Consider the following 25,603-nt stretch of genomic DNA (forward strand, 5'->3'; position numbering starts at 1 on the left):
GCCTAAATGGTTGTAAGAGAAGGTGCAAGGAGCTGTAATCAGGTTACAAAGCTTGTGACTGGTAATTTGGAAATTAGTGTGTAATGTGTCACTGACTCGGAGTTTTCAGGGCCACGTCCTCTGGCTTCATTTCCTCAGGATTGCTTTGATTGTCAGCAGTTGGAGCCCGTCTGTTTGCTCAGGTGGGAGAAGTGATGTTTTCGGGGCCATCTTTTAGTGCCCTAGTGTTGAGCTGCATTTCCCTTTCACCAGCAAACCTGTGCCCCAGCAGGGTTATATAACATATTAGTGCCCACCAGGGGACACCAAAGCCATGTGGTCTTGAAACAGTTACTGTGAAAGGCTACTATTCTGATTAATTGCACAGACTGTCGGGAGAGGTGTTCCCCAGGCTTGCCGCTCCCTCCTGATTCCATGGTAACCCAGCATCCCTATACACTAATCCTAGGAGCCAAACATCACCCATGGATGCACATACTATACATACTCACAAACATACATGTTCACTCATGCAGAGAAACAGGCACATATACACATATGCACACACTCTACTTGTCTTCTCTGACTCCTGATCCTCTGGGGCAAGGATCTCATATTCATTCATAGGAACTGTAGCTTTTTAGAGCTAGAAAATTGCTTAGAGATCATCAGACACACTCCTGACTTGAGATCTGTAAATCTGGGAGTCTTTTTTATTTTTAGTTTATTTAATTTATTTTTATTTTTAATAACACATTTTGATGACTGTTTTCATGTAATTGGTTTCCATAGAAAACCTATTTATTTTGTTGTAAGCATTTAAAATCATTATTCTAAGAAGGGGCCCATAGGATGCCTCCGACTGTTTGAGAAGTCCATTATACACAACTACACATACACACATACAGTTGAAAACCCTTAATCTCACTTTACAGATAAAGATGCTTAGTCTCAACAAAGTTAACTGACTTGTCTGAGGTTACAAAAGTGCCCAAATCAGACTGAGACACAGAAAGTGGATGATTAGCTATAAGCAGGAGCAGGTCCTACTTTCAACAAATTGCCTTGAAAACTCAAGAACTTGATTGCCCCTACTCCTGGCCCAAAACAACTAGGTGGTGCAGTGGATAGACACTGGGCTTGAAATTATAAAGAATCATGTTCATAAGAGGTTTGGCAATTGTTAATGCTGTAAAGTTACCCATGTATATATCCTGTAAATAAAAGGCTATTAAATAAAAAAAAAAATTTTGGTCAAAGCTCAAAAAAAAAAAAAAAAAGAAAAAAAATAAATTCAATCCAGTTAGGGGTTAAATATTTGTCACATTATTGACTGATCTATTCTCAGACTCATTGCTTGACTTGATGTTAGATAACATCTTATTATTAAAAATATCGAGAATAATTTTAGTAATAAAAAAAAAAAAGAATCATGTTCATGAGTTCAAATCTGGCCTCAGACACTTACTGTCTCTTATGATCCTGGCAAGTCACTTAACTGTCTACCTCACTTTCTTCATATATAAAATGAGCTGAAGAAGAAAATGGCAAACCACTGCAGTATCTTTGCCAAGAAAATCCCAAATAGGATCATGAAAGACAAACAACTGAAACAATAACATCCCTCCAATCTATAACATATCCTTGGAAATGAGTCTTGAAGGAACCAGAGAAACTGCCTCAATTTCCTCATCTATCAAAGGAACTGGGGAAGGAAATGGAAAACCACTTCAATATCTTTGCCAACAAAACCCCAAATGGGGTTGTGAAGAGAAACAATAACAACATCCCCTATCTATAATATGTCCTTGGGCAAGTGTCTTGGAGGGACCAGAGAAGATTTCAATAGCCCACAGAGATTATGTTAAAGAATTGAATCATAATAGCCTATATCATAGATCTGACTGGAAAGTCAGATCTATGATATAGGATATTATGTCACTGAATCCAGCCATTTCTTTTAACAGATAAGGAAACTGAGACCCAAAGTTTGCGGCCATCTTGAGAAAATTACAAAGTAGACAAAATTTGACTTTGCTGATGTCTTACCCTACCCATCCCAACCAATGTTAACATTTGGGCTACTCCCCACTACACCTTTTTCCAGAATTACTTTTCCCCCATCCCTCTTCCATTTCTCATCTTCCAATCAAACTCCTATTTCCTTAGAGCAATTGGTCTCATCCAGGTGTTAGGAGGAAAGATAATCTGATTATCTGATTAAAATCATTTGTAAACTGAGGGGCTTAACTCTTTCTGGATTGTATGCATTTTTAAAACATTTGTTAATCAAAAGGAATATCTAAATAGTGAAATGTATATATGCAGAGTTGATGTTTTGGGGCAGGAGAAAGTTGCTCCTTCCTGGCAATCCCCAAGCCTAAAATCAAGGGTCAGGACTCTAGCATCCCAACACTGATCAGGTATTGATCTTTAGTATTATTTGTTTAATTTTAATTCCTTCTTCTCTCAATAAGAAAAAAATGTACTTTAAATTGTCTTGGATCTCCATTCTTAGATGTTTTCTTTGTCTAGATATGGACCACAGGATTTAGATCTGGAAGAGATTTTAGAAAACATTGAATAACTTCCTTGTTTTACACATGAGGAATTAAGGCCCAAAGCAGGGAAGTGATTTGAGTATACCAACCACTCCCTACCCAATCCTACCTCTGCCTTCGCAAAAGGGATCTGGTGCTGCCTGCTGTGTGGTATCTAGGAATCCAGGATACCTATAAAGATGGAGGTATGATGAAGGCATCTTCCTGGATCACCTGGAGAGAAAGGAACAAAAGCAGTGTTGAATGAACTGATGGAAGAAAGGGAAAAACAGCCCAAGTAGCCAGCCTGAGCACCATAAAGAGCTGGAAGGAAGTCTGCATTCTAGGACTTACTGACTGACCCTAAGTCAAACTATATGGGCTCAGAATCAACTCTCTAAGATTTTAATTGCAAAGCAACTCTTAATATTCGTTGGTAGAAGACATTTCCTCACTGCTAGTTCTCAATATCAAATTGAGGACTGTCTGTCTCTTCCCTTTGAACACATCTCTAAGCACTACTCTCAGATCAGTGCCCCCAAAAAGTACATAACATTTCATTCTCAGAATTTAGATTAATTTTTTTAAGTTTCTTTTCATATAGAATTTCCTGCCTTGCCTCTTACACAGGAGACAGTATAATGTAACAGAAAGATAACCAGATGTGAAGTCAGAAGACCTGGGTTCAAATCCCTCACCTGCTAATTATAGACTGTAGGAAAATCACTTCCCTGCTTTGGGCCTTAATTTCTTCAGTTGTAAAATGAGAGAATTATTCAATGTTTTCTAAAATCTCTTCCAGATCTAAATCCTGTGATCCATATCTAGGCAAGGAAAACATGTAAGAATGGTGCTCCAAGATAATTGAAGGTGCATTTTTATTCTTATTGAGAGAAGAATTAAAATTAAACAATTGCTACAAAAGATAAAGAATATAACTCCATTTCAATTAGTCAGTCGGGGTTTTTGGTTCTCAAACAGGCAATGTTCCTCTGAAAAAGCCAGGGAGAGAGTCAGAAAACCCATTGCATCCCTTGAAAACCCTGGGATGGCACAGTCAATGGGAAAATAGCATTGCCTAGCTACATAAGGGCTCCTAACTACCCCTGCACTCTGGCTTGAAATACCATAAAGGTATTTGAAAGCCCAGCACTATGAACCTCAAAAAGTCAAGCGGGCCTAACGAGGGAAGGTGGCGATCAGGACAGGAACCCAGGAAATACAGGCAAGACTACACAGGGCTGACCACTCCATTCAAAAGTGCAACAGGGGGCTGAGCCTAAACTTCACAGAAAGATTCAGTTTGTGGAAATAAAGCTGCAGAAATATGTAAACTAGAGAAGATACCAACTAGTGATATGTGTGTGCACATGCGTGCATGCATGTGTGCACATGTGCTGAAAGACACAGAGACAGAGAGATCCCCAAAAAAGTAACTCTTTTAACAACTGCAAATAAATATTCAAAGGTGAAAAATGTATTTTCCCACAAGGACTACATGTAAAGCTAAAAGAAAAATTTTTAAATCATATATTTCTGGAGAAAATATTGAGAATGAAAGAAATAGCTTAGAATAGAAAGTAGCAAAACTTAACCAAGTAATTGATTCCCTAAAAAGTAGAATAGAGCAAACACAAGTAAGGATTCTGTGATATAGCAAGACATATTAGGAAAAAATCAGAAGAGAAAAATTAAAGAAATTATAAAATATCTATTTTTTTTAAACAATGACCTAGAAAACCAGTCAAGGAGAGATAATTTAAAAATAATTGGACATCTTAAAAATTGTGGCTGTACACTATATTTTAAGAATATATAAACAAATATGTTTTTAAAATAAAATAAACTACACAGAGTTTTTAGAATCAGAGAGTAAAAATACAAAAAATCTAATGATCTCCTGAAAGAAACTCCAAAATAAAAAATCATAGCCAGAATCTAAAGTTCCTATATCAAATAAAAATATTGCAAATAATTGGATAGAGAGAAGGAAGGGGATTAGGGGAAGGGAGGAAACAGTTTTAGTATCAAGGAATTATACATGATCACACAAGACATCCATCTTCTAATCTAATTGAGAGAGCTTAGAAAACACTCTTCCATATGGCAAAGGATACAGTCTTACAATCAAGAATAATTTCTCCTATAAAGTATAATCCTACCAAAGGGAAAAAGTATTTTTAATGGAAGAGGACATTAAAGCATTTCTGATTAAAAGAATAGAGCTGAAAAGAAACATTGAAATACAAAAACAAGAATCCAGAGAATCCTCGAAAAGTAAATATAGTCATGCAATTGGAAAGGGCTTTATAATGATTGTGCTGCTTTCATTCTAATAGATAGAAGAAATAAGTGGCCCTTCAAAACCTTAATGTTTAATAAGAGAAATAGAAATCCTAGGGGGAATTGGTGAATAAATTATGGAATATGAATATTAGGAATGTCACTGCATTTAACAGATAACTAAAGAGACAGTTTTAAAGAATCCTGGTGTAAAAAGAAGTGAACAGAATAAGAACAATTTATGAAGGAACAGCATTCTAAAGAAAACCAATTTTGAAAAACTTAAGAACTCTGACTAACACAATGAACAATGTCCTCAGGGAACTATGATGAATCATGTTACCCACTTCCTGACAGAGAGGTGATGGACTCAAAGTGTAAAAAGAGCCATACACTTTTATACATTGTCACTGTATGCATTTGCTTTGCTTGGTTATGTTTTTGAAGGCTCCCACCCCCACCCTTTCACTCAGTTTTTAAATGTGGAGAGGGCCATTGAGGGGAAGGAGAATTAGTCAAAAAAAGAAGACTATTGAAATGTTTTTAAACTTACCCAGAAGAGAATAAAAAGGAATTCAAAGTACAGCTTTGAGTGTAATCTGTAAAATTTATCACATAATTTTTAAGTATACTGTATAACTTGGAGATTCACAGTTTCTTATATAATTTTTTGGTATTCTCCTATATGTATGGAAATAAAATTAATCTTTTTTGGTGCTTAAGTTCCAAATGAAAAATTATTTTTTTAAAAGAAAGCTTGTTAAATTTGTTATATTCTTTTTTAAATTACATAATAGATATTTTCTATTTTCTATATATTTTATATGAGAGATTTGCTTTTCAAATTTAGAGTATTACTAGAGATTTGCATTTCTCCATATAATCTTTTTCTATTCTATTTTATATGAAGAAATATTTTTTGCTATTCATTAAATTCAGAATTTTAAAAGTTATTTTTTTAAATGAGATAAAAATAAAGACTGAGAATGAAGGAAAATGTGGCAATTAAGAAATATTGGTAATTTTGGCAAGAGCAATTTCAGTTCATTGACAAGATTGGAAGCCAAACTGCAAGGGATTAAGAAGTTGGTGAGAGAAAAGGAAGTTAAGGCAAGGAGCATAGAAAATTTTATCCAGAAGTTTGGCTGTGAAAGGTGGAAGATATATAGAATGACAATTTGAAGGGATAGCAGAGTCAAAGTTTTTTGTTTTTGTTTTAAGAATAGAATCCAGATTGGCTAACATGGCAGGAAAAGATAATAATAAATAAAGGAGAAGATGTGGGAAAACTGGGACACTAATACATTATTGATAGAGTTGTGAAATTATTCAACCATTCTGGAGAGCATTTTGGAACTTTGCCCAAAGAGCTATCAAACTGTGCATACCCTTTGATCCAGCAGTGTCTCTACTGGGTCTGTATCCTAAAGAGATCATAAAAAAGGGAAAAGGACCCACATGTGCAAAAATGTTTGTGACAGCTCTTTTTGTAGTGGCAAGAAACTGGAAACTGAGTGGATGCCCATCAATTGGAGAATGATTAAATAAGTTATGGTATGTGGATGAATGGAATATCATTGTTCTATAAGAAATGACCAACAGGATGATTTCAGAAAAGCCTGGAGAGACTTTCATGAACTGATGCTGAGTGAAGTGAGTGGAGCCAAGAGAACTTTGTATACAGCAACAACAAGATTATGTGATGATCAACTGTGATGGATGTGGCTCTTTTCAACAATGAGATGATTCAGGCCAATTCCAATAGACTTGTGATGGAGAGAACCATCTGAATCCAGAGAGAGAGAGGACTATGGGAACTGAATGCAGATCACAACATAGTATTTTCACCTTTTTGTAATTGTCATTGTTGTTGTTTGCTTGGTTTTTTTCTTTCTCATTTTTTCTCTTTTGATCTGAATTTTCTTGTGCAGCATGATAAATGTGGAAATGTGCTTAGAAGAATTGCATGTGCTTAACCTATATTGGATTACTTGCTGTCTAATGGAGGCAGGAAGAAGAAGGGAGGGAGAAAAGGCGAACATTTTGGAATGCAAAATTTTGCCAGGGTGACTGTTGAAATAATTTGTATGTATTTTAAAAAGTAAAAAGTATAAAGCTCCTTAAAAAATAAAGAATAGGAGAGATTGAGGCATGTTTATAGGAACATGGGAAGGAGTCAGTGGGTTGGGGAAGATTGAAGGAAAAAACAAGATTAGAAATTAGAAAAAAGAAGTTTAAAGGGGAAAAAATAGGCAGAAAATCAATGGTACAAATTGAGGATTTGGCTTTAATGAGGAAGAGGAGGGCTATCTCTTCTTCAGAAACTGAAATAAAGGAAGAAGGGAGATGACAACAAGTAGAGCAAGCTCACCATGGATGCCTTCTATTATCTCATTAAAATATATGGTGAGAGGGCAGGGGAAAGGATGAAGTAGAAGGTGTGAAAGGAGAAAATATACAGGGCAGCTAGATGGTAGGATAGCTTACCGACCCTGGAATCAAGAAGACTTGAGTTCAAATGTGGGATCAGACACTTAACACTTATTAGCTGTGTGACTATAGGAAATCACTTAATCTCAACAGTCGCTCAAAATAGCAAAGTAAAAAACAAAACAAAGCATGTATCTAAAAAAAGAAAGGAGAAAATGTGATCAACCAGTGTGGGAAATTAAAAAGAAAATATGACGATGATGATATTCACTACATCACTACATACATACATATATGTATATATGCAGTTACATATGTATATGCATAAATTTCAGTCTTAACAATCAGTAAAGTACTACTCATCCTCTTTTTGCACATAAGAAAGCTGAGAAAGAGAGATGTTAAGTGGCTAGCTAGGGTTACATAACTAGTAATTAGAGAAAAGCAAAATATTGTCTTACATCGCTGAGGGCTCAGTTGAGATTAAACAGCATGAACTGAAGTCCTTTTTTTGGACCAAATTCTGATGTCCTCAGGAAAAACTGAGGCTTGTTCTGAAAACAAGCCAAAGAGATTTTTTGATCAACCATTGCTTCTCCCTTCCTCTGCCAATATCCTTCCAAGATCAGTAACCATCCAAGACAGTAACTAGGCTAATAACATCAAAGATTGGGGCCAATTAACAGATAGTTTACAAAAATAAATAATAGCAATGGTTAAAAAAAAATTAGTAATGCAAAGCTACATTAATGCAATTCTTTACGCTGCTTCCTCCACATAGAGTAGCAACTTTTAGAAATCACAGAAAAACTCATTGGGGTCCTGCTTCGAAGCAATGTAGCATTGGGAAAAATGCTTAGTTCCAGACTTAGTTCCAGAAATAGCTAAGGCTCAGAAAGTTCATTAGTTTTCTCACATCTTAAAAGTGGCCAAAAAAAAAAAATCATAGCATTTTCTCTTCTGCTGCCAAGGGCTCCCTTACCCTGGGAACTACTTCCCATAAATGATATCCAAGAAGGGTATCATCAACCTTTACTGGCAGCACATTGACATTGGCTCCACAGGGGTATACTGAGAAATAAAAATGATCCCGTTTTATAGAAAGCAACTGAAGTGGGGAAAAGGTTAACATCTAACTATAAAAGCCCATTACCTTTCCCTAAAAGCATTTTCTAAAAATGAATACTCTCCCTTGAGGGGGTCTTTTATATGAAAAAAGTCTCATGGAAACATTCTTAAGAGCCCCAGATAAGAATCAATACTCTGGAAGTATGTTTTCAATCATGTCATCTTACTTCAGACCACAGTGCATCAGGCATCTTTGATTCCTCCTCCTTAATGCGTGCAATCTATTACAAATTCTTGTCAATTGGATCTCTATGATTTTGTTCCATTATAATCCACCATCATCAGCCTATAAGGCTGATAGGTGACAGTGGATAGGGTGCAGGAAGACTCATCTTCCTGAGTTCAAATCCAGTCTTAGGTACTTCCTAGCTGAGGGGCCCTAGGCAAGTCACTTCACCCTGTTTGCCTCAGTTTCCTCATCTGTCAAATGAGCTGGAAATATTCCAATATCTTTGCCTAGAAAACTCCAAATAGGGGTCACAAAGAGCCAGACATGACAAAAAAAAAAAGTTTGAACAACAAATTATAGCCTAATCGAGGTTCTTAGCACCACCTAACTAGACCATTGTATTGGACCTTTGATAGGTCACCTTGGCCTCTATCTTTTCTATGCATTGCTGCCATATCACAGTCCTCTGACTGAAATAATAATTGTAAAGTGCTTAGCACAGCAACTGGCCTATAACACTATAAAAATGTTAGTTATTATTATTATAAGTAATATCATATCACTCCTCTGTTCACAAACCTGCTCTGGATTCTTATCTTTTATCAAGCGCCTTGGCTAAGAGTCCAATATCCTCTATATTTTATCTCACACAACATTCTTCTAGGCTATGCTATGCTCTTGCCGAGTTGTATTACTCCTGTGATTCAAATACCTCCCATTATCTTTCTACCACTTTATTTTTGACCTTCAGTTCCCTCTACCTGGAATACTTTTTGCTCAGTTGCCTCCTCCCCAGAAAACCTCCCCATTTTTTGAAATCTATCAAATATCACATTTTCCAGAAACCTTTCCCTAATATTTCCATCTCGAAATTATTTCTTGCTTATTTGAAAACAAATTGGAGAAGTACTCAAAATGCTAAAGTGCTAAAGAAGGAGAAATGGAGTCCAAATTCTTTCATTTGGGGCATTAACACTTCTTTCAGTGTAGGTCCTCTGAGAATCACTTGTAACCCTAGACCTTTACAATGTGGTTTGAACAACCCTTACAGCTTTTTCTCATACCACTCTCCTTTACATGCTATCTACCCTACTACCAAATGGGACTGCTCACCATATCTCTTTCATATTGTTATGCTCTCCCATATCCATGAGTTTTTCTCATGCTGTTCACTATACCAGGAAGGCCCTTTCCCTGCCCCATCTGCTCCCACTGAAGTCTTATCTATGCTTTAAGACCCAGCTCAAATCCCACCCAAATACCCCAGATTGTACTGATCTTTTTCCTTCTCTTGAACCTTGCAGGTGCCCTCCCATACATATCCTCTGCAATGGTGGTCATGTATATAAAGTAACAGAACTTAGAGCTGACAAAGGTCTTAGAGATCATGTAGTTCAGTTCCACCATTTTACAGATAAGGAAATAGATTCTGAAAGAAACTGTGTCATCTCCTCAGTTAGATTATAAACTGCATGAAAACAAGAACTGTGCCTTATTTGATATTTGTATTTTCTAGCACCTAACAGTGCTAAGTACATAATAGGGACTTAATACATACCTTGATTATGAACTCCATGAAGACAAAAACTACATCTCAGTTTAATCTGTTTTCCCCAGCACCTCCAGTAGGTGCTTAATACATGTCTTTTGGTGTTCCTGGAAATTTGGCCTTTCATTTAGATGCTCCATCCCTCATAATGTGCTCCCAATAGCCACCTTTGCTGCAGTCTACCTGGTTTCAGCTAAGTATAAATTCATTCACTAGTAAATGATCACATGAACTTGGTTTGATATTTTTTTATTTTTATCATGTTTGTGAGAACGCTCATCCCTAAAATGACAGAAAAACCAAGAACATAAAGTGTCCATGATTGAAAAGTTCTCTTACTAAATTCTCATCAATTTACTCACTATTGTACTTCATGTTATAGTAACAATTTAAGTTTTTAAAAATAGGTCAAGCTGTTACCTTCCACCAGGTAAATTACACCTGTTTCAGAAATGATGAAAGTGCTGTACATTTCTTCTTATTAAATAATAATTCAGAATATGTTTCCTGAAGGTTTTCTTTCCCTCTCTCTTCATTCTCCAATCATTTCTTGGCAACAGGAAGATTCTAGGAGGCACATTTTAATTGAGGACTACTTTACAGTCTAGCACATGATTAAAGGAATGTGGGGGTTTGACATAACCTAGTTTAACATAGCAATCTCAATCTCTGTACCTAAAGTTGGACTGCTTCCTCAAAGGACAAATTTCCAGGATATTTTGCCACTAGGAGAGCTTCCCTTGTGTAGCAACCCATCTCTCTTCACTAAAAAAAATGTTAAAAGCATAATAGTTAGGTTATCCATATAGACTATAGGATGAGCACTCTGTTGCTTATTCAGTTAGTCTGATTTTAACATAGACTACTGGTGTAAAATGTCTTAGAGAGATACATTCAAGAAAAGTTTCAAAATTGTCCCTATACTTGTAACTTTAAAGTTAATGAGGCTACCCCTAAAAGAGGGTCTAGTATAGAGTCTTGAGGGGTACCCACAAGTCAGGAGCAATACTTTTATAAAGATCATACAAAGGAGACCAAGAAGAAGCAGTTGGATAGGCAGGAAGAGAGCCAAAAATGCAATGAGAAGAGGGTGATCAGCAATGTTTAGTGATAAAGAGAAGTGAAAAAAAATGGCTAAGAAAAAACTGGATTTGGCAATTAAGTCATTGGTAATTGTGGAGAGAACAATTTTAGTTGAGTAATAAGATTGGAGGTCAGACTGCAAGAGCTGAGAAATGAGCTGGAGGAACAAGAGGTAATCCAAGGGGGCACAGCAGCCATTTTGAAAATAACACTCCAGGAAGAAGACATTCTCCCAGGGGATGAGCTTAAAGTTGGGTTTAGTTGAGCATTTGGGGATGGCTAGTCCTTTTTTTTTCTTTTCACCTGAAAGAAGGAGGAAATATCCACCTCAGCAATTATGGAAATATTGAAAGGATCTCTGAAGGTAGTTAATATTCCACTTCTTTAGAAATGAGAACAAGTAAGAAAGAGACTATGTTCTGTGCCCCTATACTCATACGCCCTTGGAAAGGGAGTGTTCCTGAGGGTAGCAATTGCCTCTGATTAATTAACAAATAATAAAAGAGACTGAATATTATTATGAGAGGTAGGCTCATTCCAGGAAAGGCATTGGGGTATATGAAACTGAATACTCAGTCTTGATCAAAGAAACTTTCAATATCCTCACAAAATTGACAAAAGGATGTATCCACATTTTCCCAGACTTGTCTGAATAAACATGATGAATAAAAATCCGCCAATTTGCCTAAACTTAGAATGTCTTATTCTCTTTGATTAGATCTTATCCCTCCTGGATGGATAAGTCTTTTGCAAGATTTCCTACAATGGTTGATTTCTGGATGAAGACATGGAAAACCACTTAGTCCTAATTCAAAAACTGATTATTAATATGTAAAAGAAATAATCACTTCTCTTACGTTCCATGCTCAAGAAATTGAAGACCCTATATAGGTGTGCATGGACCTTGGGCCAGAATTGTCATGTCATTGCCAATTTCCTTAGGAGGAAATGATTTACCCAACATTGCACAGCTAGTAAACAACAAATTTGAGATTCATATCCTAGTGTTCTGAAACAAGAGCTCACTACCCTTAGTCCTGTTCTAGAATGCTTTGCCTTAAAGCAGGACATCAAAAATGGATCTTATGTGAACATCAGAAGCAAAAAAAAATCAAACCTCTTGCCTCCCTTATGATAATGCCAGTCTTAAGATGTGCCAGCCCAGTAGGATCACTTCAGTTCATCTATTGTCCATTTCTACTTAAACCTTCAACCTATAGAAAAATCATCCAAATATCACATTCTAGATTTGCCTTACATCTTTCCAGAAATGGCATTCCCTCATAGGCCAAGAACATTTTGAACAAATCATTCAGTCATTTTTCAGTCATATCTGGCTCTTCATCAGAAGAAAACTCACTTGGGGTTTTCTTGACAAAGATACTGGAATGATATGCCATTTCCTTCTCCAGCGCAGAAACTAAGGCAAACAGGGAGAAATAACTTACCCAGGGTCACATAACTAGGAAGTGTTTGAGGCCAAATTTGAACTCAGAAAGATGAGTCCTTTTGGCTTCGGGCCCTGCAGTACGTCCATTGTGCCACCTACCTGCCCCCCCTAAGCACAGTATCTGGTACTTAATAAATGCTTTTTTCTTTCCTCTTTCCTAAGCATAAGATGCCTGAGAATAACAAAAATACACCAATAGAAATGCACCCATGTAAAACTGTGAGAATTCCAGAAGAGTATAGGTAAAAGACAGATTCATCTCAATTGTTAACATTAGCCGAGGGAATCATTTTCTGGGATTGCAGCAAGATTACTGATTCTTTTTCATTTATCCTTCAGGATGAGGACCTCCTGTTAGGCTTTTTTGTATCCCCTTAATAAGTGTCCAAGATATTCATATTAAACTAAGAAATGAATGAATGAATGACTAAAGGAGTATTAAAAGAGAAATAGTAGATACACTAAAATGTGTTAGAAAAGAAAGTTATATAAAGTGAGCACTAACCAATAGAACATGGAAGGTATATTTACACTTCTAGTGCCTGAAGATGGTGCTTAAAGACAAGCCCTCCTCCACAGCAAATCATGGACTCGTGTTGCACAGGAGCTTCCAAGAATGAAAAGTGAAAGTCTATAAATATGGGGCTGGAGATTGGGGAATAGGGAGGAGTTTCATTTTTACTAACATGGATACCCTGGTTCTTACAACTATGCAAGATGCTATTAGGAAGGTTGAAGCATCTGTAGGAGAAGCTAATTAGAACAAACCAACACTAGAAGTTCCCTTGAACCATAAGGTAGCCTGTTGAAGTAAAGTAAATATGCACATGTGTCTTTACAGAAATTCCAGATTGTTTGGAACTCAAAAAATACTACATACCAGAATTGTAATGCATTTGGGGAGAAAAAAAAAGAGCAACAATTCACTAGTATTTAAAACCTATTGAAAGAAATCTGGACAGCTACTGCTCTTTTTTTTTAATTCCATTTTTTAAGGTCACCAAAGTTTTCTCCTTAAGAGCCCAAAGGGGGGGAATTGCAGAATAAAACTCTCAGAGAGTGAAGATTCTATCTTCATTATAGAAATGCCATGGTGGAGTGAGTTAAAGGTTAAAACCAAGCCTAGGGGTTTGACTATAATGTGATTTTGCTATATAATTGGATAATCAGCTATCCCCCGTGCTTCAGTTTTCCCATATGTCAAATGGCAATACTCATTTTTACCACCTTCTACATGGAAAAGTTTTGAACAGTCTCACCCAGAGGCAGAATGGATGGTTGTCTATAAAATATCACTCAGGCACTAGGAAAACTTCTCTGTTCAAGAATATCTTTCCCTACATTGCCTGAAATTTCTCACTTCAATTTATTAAGCTGCCTAAAAGTCCACCCATGATAGAGATGCATGATAACAAATTTCTTTTTTAAAAACACCATTTGTATGTACCATTCACACCCTAATCTGAATTAGTTTAGTAGGATTATTTTTCCTCCAATGCAATTGAGATGTACTGAGTAAATGGGAATTTAAATGGGAGTTTTAATAAGACAGAGATGAAGTAAAAAAAGATAAGAGAGAAAGAGAACCTATGGGTCTGAAAAACAACAGAGAAAAGGAATTGTGAGGGTTCAATGAGCAGCTTTCCCATTTATCAATTTTGTCCTCTTTGCATCTCAAACTATAAAGTATATCCAAAGGGACTTATGGATGTGAAGGAATTACCTCCCTTTGTACTGTATGTCTCTGGAGACATTAGAGGGATTTCAGTAAGAACAATTGAATTTCATAATTTCCATGTGGCTGAGTTTGTTTTAAAATCAGACTATGTTTTAATTGGCATAGGAAACTCTAGTGCAGAAACTCCCTCTATCAATATGGATTAGCTCTTTCTCTTCAATCTATAGTTACTTGAAGCCCAGAGCAGTTAAGTGACTTCCCAAGATCACACAGCCAGGGTCAGATTCAGGGCCTGCCCATATGTCTTTCTGCTACCAAGGTTAGCCCTCTAACCCATAAAGAAATGCTTCTTTCTGTATTATGTGAATGAAAACACTGACCTTTCTAGGGACATAATTTAATCCATCATATAGCCAAATCTGGGGCAGCTAGGTGGTCCAGAAGATAAATTTATTAGAATAGAGGTCATTCCCTAATTGATAAATGGTCAAAGGATATGAGCAGGCAGTTTTCAAATGAAGAAATTAAAGCTATCTAAAATCTATTAGATTATCTATTAGAGAAATGCAATTAAAACAACTCTAAGGTACCAGTCAGGGAGGTTCATCTTTCTGAGTTCAAATCTGGCCTCAGATACTTCCTAGTTGTATGACCATGTTCAAGTCACTTAACCTCTGTTGGACTCAGTTTTCTCATATGAAAAATGAGCTGGAAAAGTAAATAGCAAACCCCTCCAGTATCTTTGCCAAGAAAATGCCAAATGGGTCAGACATGACTGGAAACAAAGAAACAACATAGTAATCAAATCCATAGCATTAAGGGGAGACTATATGAGATTTACTATCAGAATATTACTGTAATGTCTTAGGCCCCTTATCATTTGAGTGTCTGTCTATTCCATATACTGGGTATATCTGTGTGTCTGTATATTCCATAGAAATGCTTCCCTGCCATATATTTTATTGATTTTAGCTACCAATAGCATTCACACACACACACAAACCTTCCATCTTGTAGAACTTCCTCACTATTTTGTGTGGTACAGATCAGATCCCCTTGGAAATTTTCTCAGAATAATTTTTTAAAATGCACAAAATAAAATGCCTACATTTACAAATAAAACCAAGTATATTGAAGTAGCCAAATAGTTATGTGACTAAGTTCATGGGCCCCAGGTTAAGGAAGCCTGATGGGAACTTTGTCCAAAATAAAGTGCTCGTTCCAGAACCCTTCCCGTGACCTTCACTGACAATCACTCTCAAGAACTTTGGTCTAAATTTGTGATGATGGCTCCTAAGAAACAGTGGGGGCTTTTTATTTTGTTAGCTGTCACAATAGGGAGAATACTATAGGGAAACCTTAGGAGCTGCCTCTTTCCATACAGCTATATGATATACCTTGCTGGCAGGAAGTATTTGTTAGATGCTGACAACATCCTTGACATTCACAGACACAGGTGCTGCTTGCTTACAGCAGTGTGTGTCTGTATATGCCATAGAATGCTTTCTTGCCATTTAGCTTGATTTTTAGCTTGCCATTTTCTTGATTTTAGCTACCAACAGCAGAGAGAGAGACAGACAGACAGACAGACAGAGACAGAGAGAGCCGAGAGCCTGAGGGTATTTTTTTAAAATTCCCACTTGTCCTCTACTGAACCAAAAAATGCATTCATCATCACAAAGGATGCTTTCAAAAAAAAAAAAGGATGCAGACTTCCCAGAGTTATTTCATTTTTGTGTATCCCAAATTCTGTGTCCTTGTTTCATTGTTTTATTTCTATATTTTGGATTTGGGCAGGGTAGGGTGTGGAAGAAGAGAGGAGAAGATTGCAGAAAGGAGAGTATATCACTGAGGTTTCCCCCAGCAGCAGCAACAATAGCCACCACCAAAAATGTCTCTCTCCATCCTGAAAGCTTTCTACCCTGTTTTACCAAGCACATGTTTGTTTCACTCCCAGGTTTGAAAAAGCATTCAGGGAGCAAGAATTTAACCATCTCTCCAACTGGAAAATGTTTACAGTTACTGGAAAATAGATGCCACAAAGTAACCACTTTTTAGCCTGATTTCCACGTGACAGCAATAGGTCCAGAGCCAAGGGCAGAGAAACATGGCTAAGGTTGTGTGTGCACCAGAGAGGAATATTATGATGAAACTTCAGGTACTGCTTCAGATGGAGGTCTCACTTCCCACATACCCCACACCCTCCCTGTGGTTTAGGGGAAGCTTTCCCTGCTGGTACACTCTAGCCAGATAACTCAGCTTTTCGAGGGCATTAAAGAGCTATATGGGGAAAAGTGGGGATGTGAGCAGTGTTGAGCAGCTTGGCTAGAACTTGGCTATAACAATCTGGGTCTCCACTTCTGCCTCTTTTGGCAAATTAGTGGCCCCATCTACCCTTTCTCTGGGGAATGTCTCTGGGAGATTGGGACCCTTTAACTGTCTCATGAGCTCCATGTTCATACTAAAACTAGTTCAAGGAATATTTTTAAAGAGGGGTTCTGAGTAATTGTGAGAGTTCCTATAAATTTATTAACTAAGTGTCATAGTAGATAAAATGCTGGACTGAAAGGTAAAAAGATCTAGGTTTAAATCCTCCTCAAACTACTATTTTGTGATCTTGGGCAAATGACTGAATATCTCAATCTTAGTTTCCTCATCTGAAAGTGGAAAATAATATTGCCTACTTCACAGAGGTGTTGTGAAACTCCAAGGAAATAACATGCAAAAGTGTTATACAAACCATAAAACACCACATACACACTAGATATAAATTTGATCAGGCAGTCCACATCACAGCAGAAGATTGCCCAGTGGTAGACATCATCATGGTACTGCTCTCTAGCCTCAGTAATATTCATGGCTACCACCTGAAGAATAGGAAGGGAAAGCAAAAAAGAAAGGAGGGGGAAAAGGGAAAACAAGACAGAAAAGGAAAGAACTACATATGATAGAGAGTGATAAGGGTAGCAATAAAAAAAACCATCTTGGATACTGTAGATTTTCTCATCTATGTGTGCCTCAGGGTAGAGCATATCTATCCAGCTTTCTTGAATCACAGTCACACTGACCAGAGAGCTAGTGCCATTTTGTAAAGAACTTTCAGTCCAGATGCACAAAGCCAAGGCTCTTTGTGGCTCCATGCCATTGTTCTCCCTTGACACACCAAGAGTCTGCCCAAGTGGAAAAAAAAATGTCCTTCCAACTCATCCTCCAATCTACTCTGACTATAGTGAGGATGAGAGAGAGCCAAGATGACCCATAGGCTGTGTTGCAAAATATTTCAGAGGGGGGTCTGTTTTATGATCTCCCTTTTCTCGATCCCCCATATTGGGCAACAAAGTGCTAGCACCAAACCCTTTGCAGAAGCAAGAGGAATAGCCCTGTTGGTTGTCAAAGAGGGAACAGCTTGTGTTATCACTCTCTCCAGCAAGATCCTAGGAAGCCGATCTGTTTCCCTTACTGTTCCCTCCTTCATTATTGAAGAATACACTGATGGGAAGTGGAGATGGAGTCAGGGCCCTTCTCTCACCCTGATGATTTCCCATGACTGTAGTTTTAAATGCATGGAGTGTTGTGCTGCTAGCAGAGTCCGCATCCTGGTTCCTGAGGCGCATTCCTAATAAGGATATTTATGAGGATTATTGAGCTGCTGCAGACACCTCAGCTGACAGAGTTCTGGCATTCCCCACAAGTGCATCTGATTTCTCAAGGAGAAAGACACATGCTAGTAGTCCCACTGATTTGCTGACAATCTGATATCATAAATTTCATGAGTTCTCTCTCCTTCAAAGAGCTTTTCCTTTGGCATTCTCATATTTTGCCGACAATCAGATCATACCTGCTTTGACTTGGGAGCTGGAATTATTTGTGGAACTAAGCTCCCTTACTCCCAGGTATCACAGAATCAGTACAATGGGTTGTGAGTAGAAAAAAGTATTTAAATGTTTTTAGGAAAGAGAATTCATGCCCTAGAAGTGAAAAAAACAAGGGAGAATTCAGTTAGTCTCCCATGGCCCAGCTTATGTCCTACAACTTGACTGAGAATATTTGCTGACCAAAAAAAAAGGAATCTGACTTAGTGACAATGACATTTATACATTGTTCCCAAAGTATTTTAGTATTTTACTTCAGGATAAGAAGAAAGCTAGTCAAAGACTGAGGGGAGGCCCATAGATGGAATGAGTCATATTACAAGGCTTGAAGTTTAAGAGGCTGAAGGGGCAACGAGAAAGTTACTCACATGACCTCAATCTTGCCTTTACTGATTCCCTCAACCATCTGTTCTTTAGTTCTGATTATTTAAAATCCTTAATTATAATCCAGACTCAAGCTAACAAGGGCCTGAAAAAGAAGAATGGTCATATGGCTGGAGAAGGGATGAATGTGAAAGAATATTGCATTTTTTGTTGATGTGATAACAAAGAATTGAAAACAAATTAGATGCCCACCAATTGATGGTGCATTTCTGGTACATGACTATAAAGAATTTTGCTGTACTATAAGAAATAACTAATTCAGTGGATAAAGAAAAGTGTGGACAGATCTAAATGAACTGATACGAAGCAAAATAACCAGAGCCAAAAAAATATATACTTTTTTTTTTTTGAGGCAATTGGGTTAAGTGACTTGCTCAGGATCACATAGCTAAGAAATATTAAGTGTCTAAGGTCAGATTTGAACTCAGATTCTCCTGACTTCAGGACTGGTGCTCTATCCAGCTGTCTTGAAAACAATATACTCATTGAGTACAACATAAATGGAAAGAACAATCACAAAAAAAAATCAAAAATGGATGTTGCCAAAATTGTTTAAAAGAGAGAGAGAAGACATTCTTCCCCACTTTTTTGAAAGATGGAAGGTCCACAAGTATTGCACTTTATATATTTTGCAGATCATTTCAATGTGTTGATCTGTTATGATGATTTTTTTCTGGGGTTTTTTTTGTCTTTACAAAATAGGTTTTCTTATATGGGAAGACTTTCTGGGAAGGGATGGGAGAGGATTACTGTGTGGTATTTAAAAAAGAGAGAGATCAACACAAATTTTTTTAAAGTCTCTGGTGACCTTGAAAATAGCATTTATGAAAGAGTAGAGAAAATAAAGGCTACATTATTAGAGTTTATTCTGGACTTCCCAGACAGATAGAGAATGAGGATGATGGAACACAGATGATTTCCTCATAAATATTCCAAATCAGCTGCCAAGATGTAGTTATGATAAAAGACTTCAACTATCAGTACATCACCTTCTAGAAGTCTCATTCTTTTAAAAGAAGAGCATCTCATAAATTCTTGTTGGGAGCTCTCAGTGAGGAACTCTCTAAGCCAATAAAAATCATATCCTGATCTGCCAGTCATAGTCTTTAAATGGTTGCTAGGAAACCCTTGTGGTTAAGTGACTGGACAAGGGTCAAATGATTAGTGTGAGGTAAAAAGAGGATTTAAACACAGATCTTTGTGAGTCCAAGATCAGCTCTCTTTAGCCATATCACATCATTGTTATTTATTCACTTTAGTGATGTTCAAGTCTTTGTGACCCCAATTTGGGGTTTTCTTAGCAAAGATACTAGAGTAGTTTGCTATTTCCTTCTCTAACTCATTTTATAAATGAGGAAACTGAAGCAATAAGAGAGATCTGCTCAGGATGATACAACTAGGAAGTATCTGAGGCCAAATTTGAACTCAGATTTTCCTGATTCCAAGTCAGGTGCTCCATGCACTTTGCCACCACTGCCACACCATGCTGTGACTTGGTTCAAATTGTTTCAAGACTTGTAGCATGAGATGAATCCAATAAAGTCCCTTTCTAGGGTCTCATTATAATGTGGAGGTAACTATGGATTCTTGAAGGTGGTACCAGTGGAGCCCAAGCTCTGGTTTTAAGTACATAGGCATTGATAAGCCATCTGAAAAAGGACATGCCCCACTAAGTGAAAGAGGTTCTTTAGCCACAGGCTAGCTGCCAAGAGAAGAAGTCTTTCATGGTAATTTATTTTTGCCATAAGAATTCAGGAGACTATCTACTAAGGTCCATAGAACATTGCTGTCTGCCTCAATGGAGGGTATACTTCCTCATTCAAGAAACTGTGCATCATTGACATACTGAAAAATGTAAAAAAAAAAAAAAAAAAAAAAAAAAAAGGTTTCACATAAATATACACTTATCTTATGCTGTTACAAGATATGGGCCGATGGACAGAAATTGTTGTTGTTTAGTTGTTTTTCAGTTATGTCCTATTCACCATGACCTCATTTGGAGTATTCTTGTCAAAGATGTAGCAATGGTTTGCCATTTCCTTCTCCAACTCATTTTACAGATGAGGAAACCGAGGCAAACAAGATCAAGGGATTTGCCCAGGTTCACACAGCTAGTAAGTATCTGAAGTTGGATTTGAACTCCGGTCTCCCTAACTTCAAACCTGGAGCTCTATCCACTACACCACCTAGCTGGTCCAAAGAAAGATCTGTCTGGAGTGACATAAAAATTATATTCCCTAAAAACACCAGATTATTCTTTAGTATAATGTAGTTTTCCGGCTATCAAAAACCGGAATATGCTATCTCATAAGAAAGTCTAGAGTGAGGGTTCTTAACCTTCTTGTGTGTGTGTTGTGGACCCCACTAGCAGTCTGGCAAAAGCCATGACCCCTTCTCAAAATAATGCTTTTAAATTCATAGGATTACAAAGGAAACCAATTCTACTGATAATCAGCTGTTAAATTTTTTTGAAGTTCATAGACCCCAGGCTAAGAACGCCTGCCTAAAAGCTGGATGGCCACTTCCCAGGAATGTCATAAGGGGTATTTATATAGAGAGTTTAGTTTGGGGCTAGATGCCTTCCCACAGTGCTAAATTTTTATCATCCTTTCCTTTGTTACTATCATCCCAACTACAACAGAATACTGAAAAATCCACACTCCTTGGATTTTCTACAAATTAATCAAATTTTCTTGTGGCATTTTGAAAATCTTGGATTCTTACAGGGAAGCTATGGATGATAATCAAGTCAATAAACATTTGCAAAGTACTTACTATGTGCTAAGCACTGTGACAAGCATGATGGAATAATACAAATTTTGGCTGAAACAGATCTGTTTCTGTTTCTACCATCTCTGTAGCAAATAATTTTTATCATCATCTCTGAGTTAATGAATGTCATTATTAATCTTAACCATATCCTCATATTTACCTATGCTTATCCTGTCCACTAAGGCCCCATTCAGTTATTCTCTTTATATGGAAGTGATGGAGAGAAATGTAATTGGAGCCAGAATATCCAGATGTAAATTCTGACTCTGACGCTTAGCACCTGTGTGATTTTAGGCAGGTACTTATCCTCTCTCTGTCTCAGATTTCTCAACTATAAAATAATGATTCCTTCCAATCTTAGGTCTATGATTTTCCTACTGGATTTTTGGATGTTTCCATTGCTCCTCTGAAGATTTAAACAGATTTATTCCATCACTTTGTTTTCCTATGATATTTTCCATACAGTAAATGTCTGATAGATATTTATCGAATCTCATTAAGTTGGTCCAAAAGTGCTTTTTCCTGGATCTTCCAAGGTCTAGAGAGTTTCTCATAATATCACACAGTTGATGACTGACCAATTATGAAGGAAATTCCAAAGAGACATATCTTAGATTGGCATACAGACATATCCTGGCAATTAGAAATATCCAAAAGTTAAATGGGCTGCCTCAGTACATTAGGCATTTCCCATCACCGGAAGCCTTCAAGCAGAGGTTAGATAACCATTTGTTAGGGATATATAGAACCTAAGCAGTAGCTATTTATTATTATTATTATTATTACATCGTTTTTGTTATTATGTTAGAAAGGGCTCTGCTAGGGCAGTAGAGGTTGTGTTAAATTGTCATTGAGTTCTCTGGGGCATTTACTGAATGGTTTTATTCCCTTCTATGGAGGGAACTTTGATACATGCATCGATTAAATCTTGGCTGCTAATGGTCCCAATTCTATTTGGTTTAGATAGCAGGCATAAGATTCAAATGTTGTGTTTTATTACAGCGAATTCCACAATGGGTGATTAGAACACATCCTCAAGAAAGGATCATTAAATTAACAGTAAAAACAAAACAAAACAAAACAAAAAAACATGATGCCTGATAACTCAAGTATCTAGATTCAGGCACTAACTCCCTCAGGAGACTTTCTAGGAAATAGAAAAGCCTCACCTGTTTCTCAATTATGTTGCACAAGAGAAAATTAGCTAGCAGCTTTAAGGACCCAGGGTTTACATAATTTAAAAGCATGAATCACTGAAAGGAGAGATACCGGTGAGGTTTTTTTTAAGTGTATATTAATCATCAAGGGCAGGTAGGTGGCACAGTACATAAAGTACTGAGCCTGAAGTCAGGAAGACTCATCATTTTCCTGAATTCAAATCTACCCTCTAATATTTTCTAGTTTTATGACTCTGGGCAAGTCACTTAACCCTGTTTACTTCAGTTTCCTCTGCTGTAAAATGAGCTGGAGAAGGAAATGACAAACCCCTCCAATATCTATTCTAAGAAAATCCCAAATGGGGTCATGAAGAGTTGAACATGACTAAAAATGACTGAACAAATCATTCTTCTTATGAATAGCAACCAATCAACAAGTATTTATTGAATTCCTACTATGTGCCAGTATTAAAAAATTCCTTACAAAGAGCTTACATTAACAATGGTAGAGATAATAAATACAAATAAAATTTTAAACAGCATATATATAAAGCTAATATATGTGTGTGTGTGTGTGTGTGTACACACACACACACACACACACACACACACATATATGAGTTAAATACATAATAATTTGAGAGGGAGAATGCCAGCAGTTGGAGAAAAGTGAAAAGACTTCATGCAGAAAATGGTGTCTGAGCTACAGCTTAATGGAAAAGAGGATTTCTTTGAAATGGATGTAAGACAGGAGTCCATTTCAAGAATGCCAGAACAAAGGTATAGAGAAAGAAGATGGAGTGCTATATGTGAAAAAATGGAGAAAGCCAGTTTGTCTAAATCACAGAGTGTGGGAAGGCAAATAATGTCCACTTAGGTTTGAAAGGTAGATTGGGGCCAGGCCGTAGAGGACTCTAAAAACTAAGCAAAGGAATTTATATTTGATTCTAAAATCACAGGTAAGCCACTGGGGCTGATTGAGTAATGGGATCACATGGTCAGATCTTCACTTAAGTATCATTACCTTGACAGCAATATGTAGGGTTAACTAAAATGGTAAGAGAATTGAGACAAGGAGACCAAAAAAGAGGTTGTTTCAATAATTTAAGTGAACACTATTGAGACAATGTAATGAGATGACAGAAAAATTTTGAAGAGTATCTGACACCGGATAAAAAGTATTTTAAGAAAAAAGAGACACAAAATAGATGAGTATATAAACATACTTAGATGTTTTAATGGATCCAAGATATTACTAACATGAGATCCTTCCACCAATATAGATTATGACCTCTCATGCCTTCTCATCTTACATGACTGTATTCATATTCTATAAACTTTGCAAAAAGAATCTTCCCAATGAACTTAAGGATTTCTTCTGTTTCTTTTAATATTCTCTTGATAACTCCACGATATTGAGGCAATTCATCTGTTACCCCTACTGCATAATTAGTCCACTTTCTAATCATACATATTCTTGGTATCCTTTATTATTCTTTTCACATATAAGTCATTATTGATCATATATTGCTGTCTAATTATACTCAACAGAAATGTTTCCATTGCCTGCTGGGTCACCTCTAACTTTTATTATTCTAAGATCAAATGTTACAAGATCAGTAGCCATATATCATCATGAAGGATTTGTGTAACAAAAGATCCCTTTTCTGCCAAAAAAAAATATACCTTTGGATCAGGGGCAGCTAGATGGCACAATGGATAGAGCATCAGCCCTGAAGTTAGAAGGACCTGAGTTCAAAGCCAGCCTGAGGACATTTAACACTTATTAACTGTGTAATCCTGAATCTTTGGACTACAATTGCTGTGTCCCCCAAATATATATATATATATATATATATATATATGTACATATATATCTTTTGATCATTGTACAGTATATAAAATTCCATCTATTCCCCCTCTCCTTATTCAATTCTAGAATCATCTATCTTCTCTAATATTTGTCTAAGTCCAAGATATTAGCATTAGCAAATTAACTCAATGGAATATTCATCCAACTTCCATTTCTGTATAATTTACATCTCCAGTAGAGCTTAGACCTTTTATTTTAAGAGTAAGATTTAAACCTTACACAGGATTTCCTATTATTTCTTCATCCATTTGCCTTTTTGTGCCTTTTATAAACATGAATATGTAAAGATTGTCTGTGTGGACAAGAAAGGATGCCTTTTTTTTGGAATTTGTTCAGAACAGACTTTCCGACACTGTCAGATACCTTCAAAGGTATCTTTCCCTGTGTTTGGCCTCTTACTATTGATAAATGGTTAAACAAAGTTCACTTTGTAGTTATGATCTTCTATGTCGATCTTCTATATGAAGCTTATATGATCTTAATATATGAATGGGAAGCACCTTGTTAAAGGGGAGCCTTTAAGGTTGAATTCTGCTTTGTTGAGTCAAATGCTTTATCAAAAAGTAAACACTTTAAAATCTTGAAGTCTTATCTATTTCTTTAGTTTGGTGACTGTGCAGGTACAGTTTGCTACCACCAAAAGACCAAATTTAACCTCTTCCCATCTCATATCTTCAGATCATCCTGAGTATGATATTATTAGGATAAACCATTCTCTTTAAAATGTAGTGAGATAAAAATTACTAGGGCAATTGCCAGGGGAATGCTGAAGGCCAAGCAGATCTCCATGTTCCTCCTCTCACTCATCCCTAAATCCCTAAAATCCCTAATAAATCATCCCAGAAGTATAATATATGTTGTCTGTCCCAACATATTATAATCATCTTGAGGGCAAAGAATATTTAACTTTAGGCCATGTATCCTTGATACCCCACCCAGTATTTGGCACTAGTAGGTATCTGATAAACTCTTGTTGATTAACTGATTAATATTTTGTGAATAAATATTTAATGATCTGTTTTTCATATTAAGTTAAATAAAATGCAGCAAGTGTTTTGGAACATGGTAGGCATATAGTCCTGTAGTTCTTGAAATTTTACTGGTTGCTATCTGGATAATAATAGCATGTAAAATATTTTCCATTCCTATAAATCTCTTATTCTTTAAGAGTTTGACAATTATTGTCAATTATTTCCTGACTACCTCTAAGACTTTACCAAGTTCAGCAGTTTTCTACTGAATGTGCTCATTTAGGT

General features: G+C 36.7%; 1 protein-coding gene across 2 annotated transcripts in view; it reads left to right on the plus strand.

Annotated features, from left to right (window-relative positions):
- Positions 1-25,603, plus strand: part of LHFPL3 (LHFPL tetraspan subfamily member 3) — a 686,319-nt gene that overhangs the window by 642,803 nt on the left and 17,913 nt on the right. The gene's annotated exons all lie outside the window — the stretch shown is intronic.

This window comes from Sarcophilus harrisii, chromosome 5, assembly GCF_902635505.1.
Source record: "Sarcophilus harrisii chromosome 5, mSarHar1.11, whole genome shotgun sequence".
Taxonomy (NCBI): domain Eukaryota; kingdom Metazoa; phylum Chordata; class Mammalia; order Dasyuromorphia; family Dasyuridae; genus Sarcophilus; species Sarcophilus harrisii.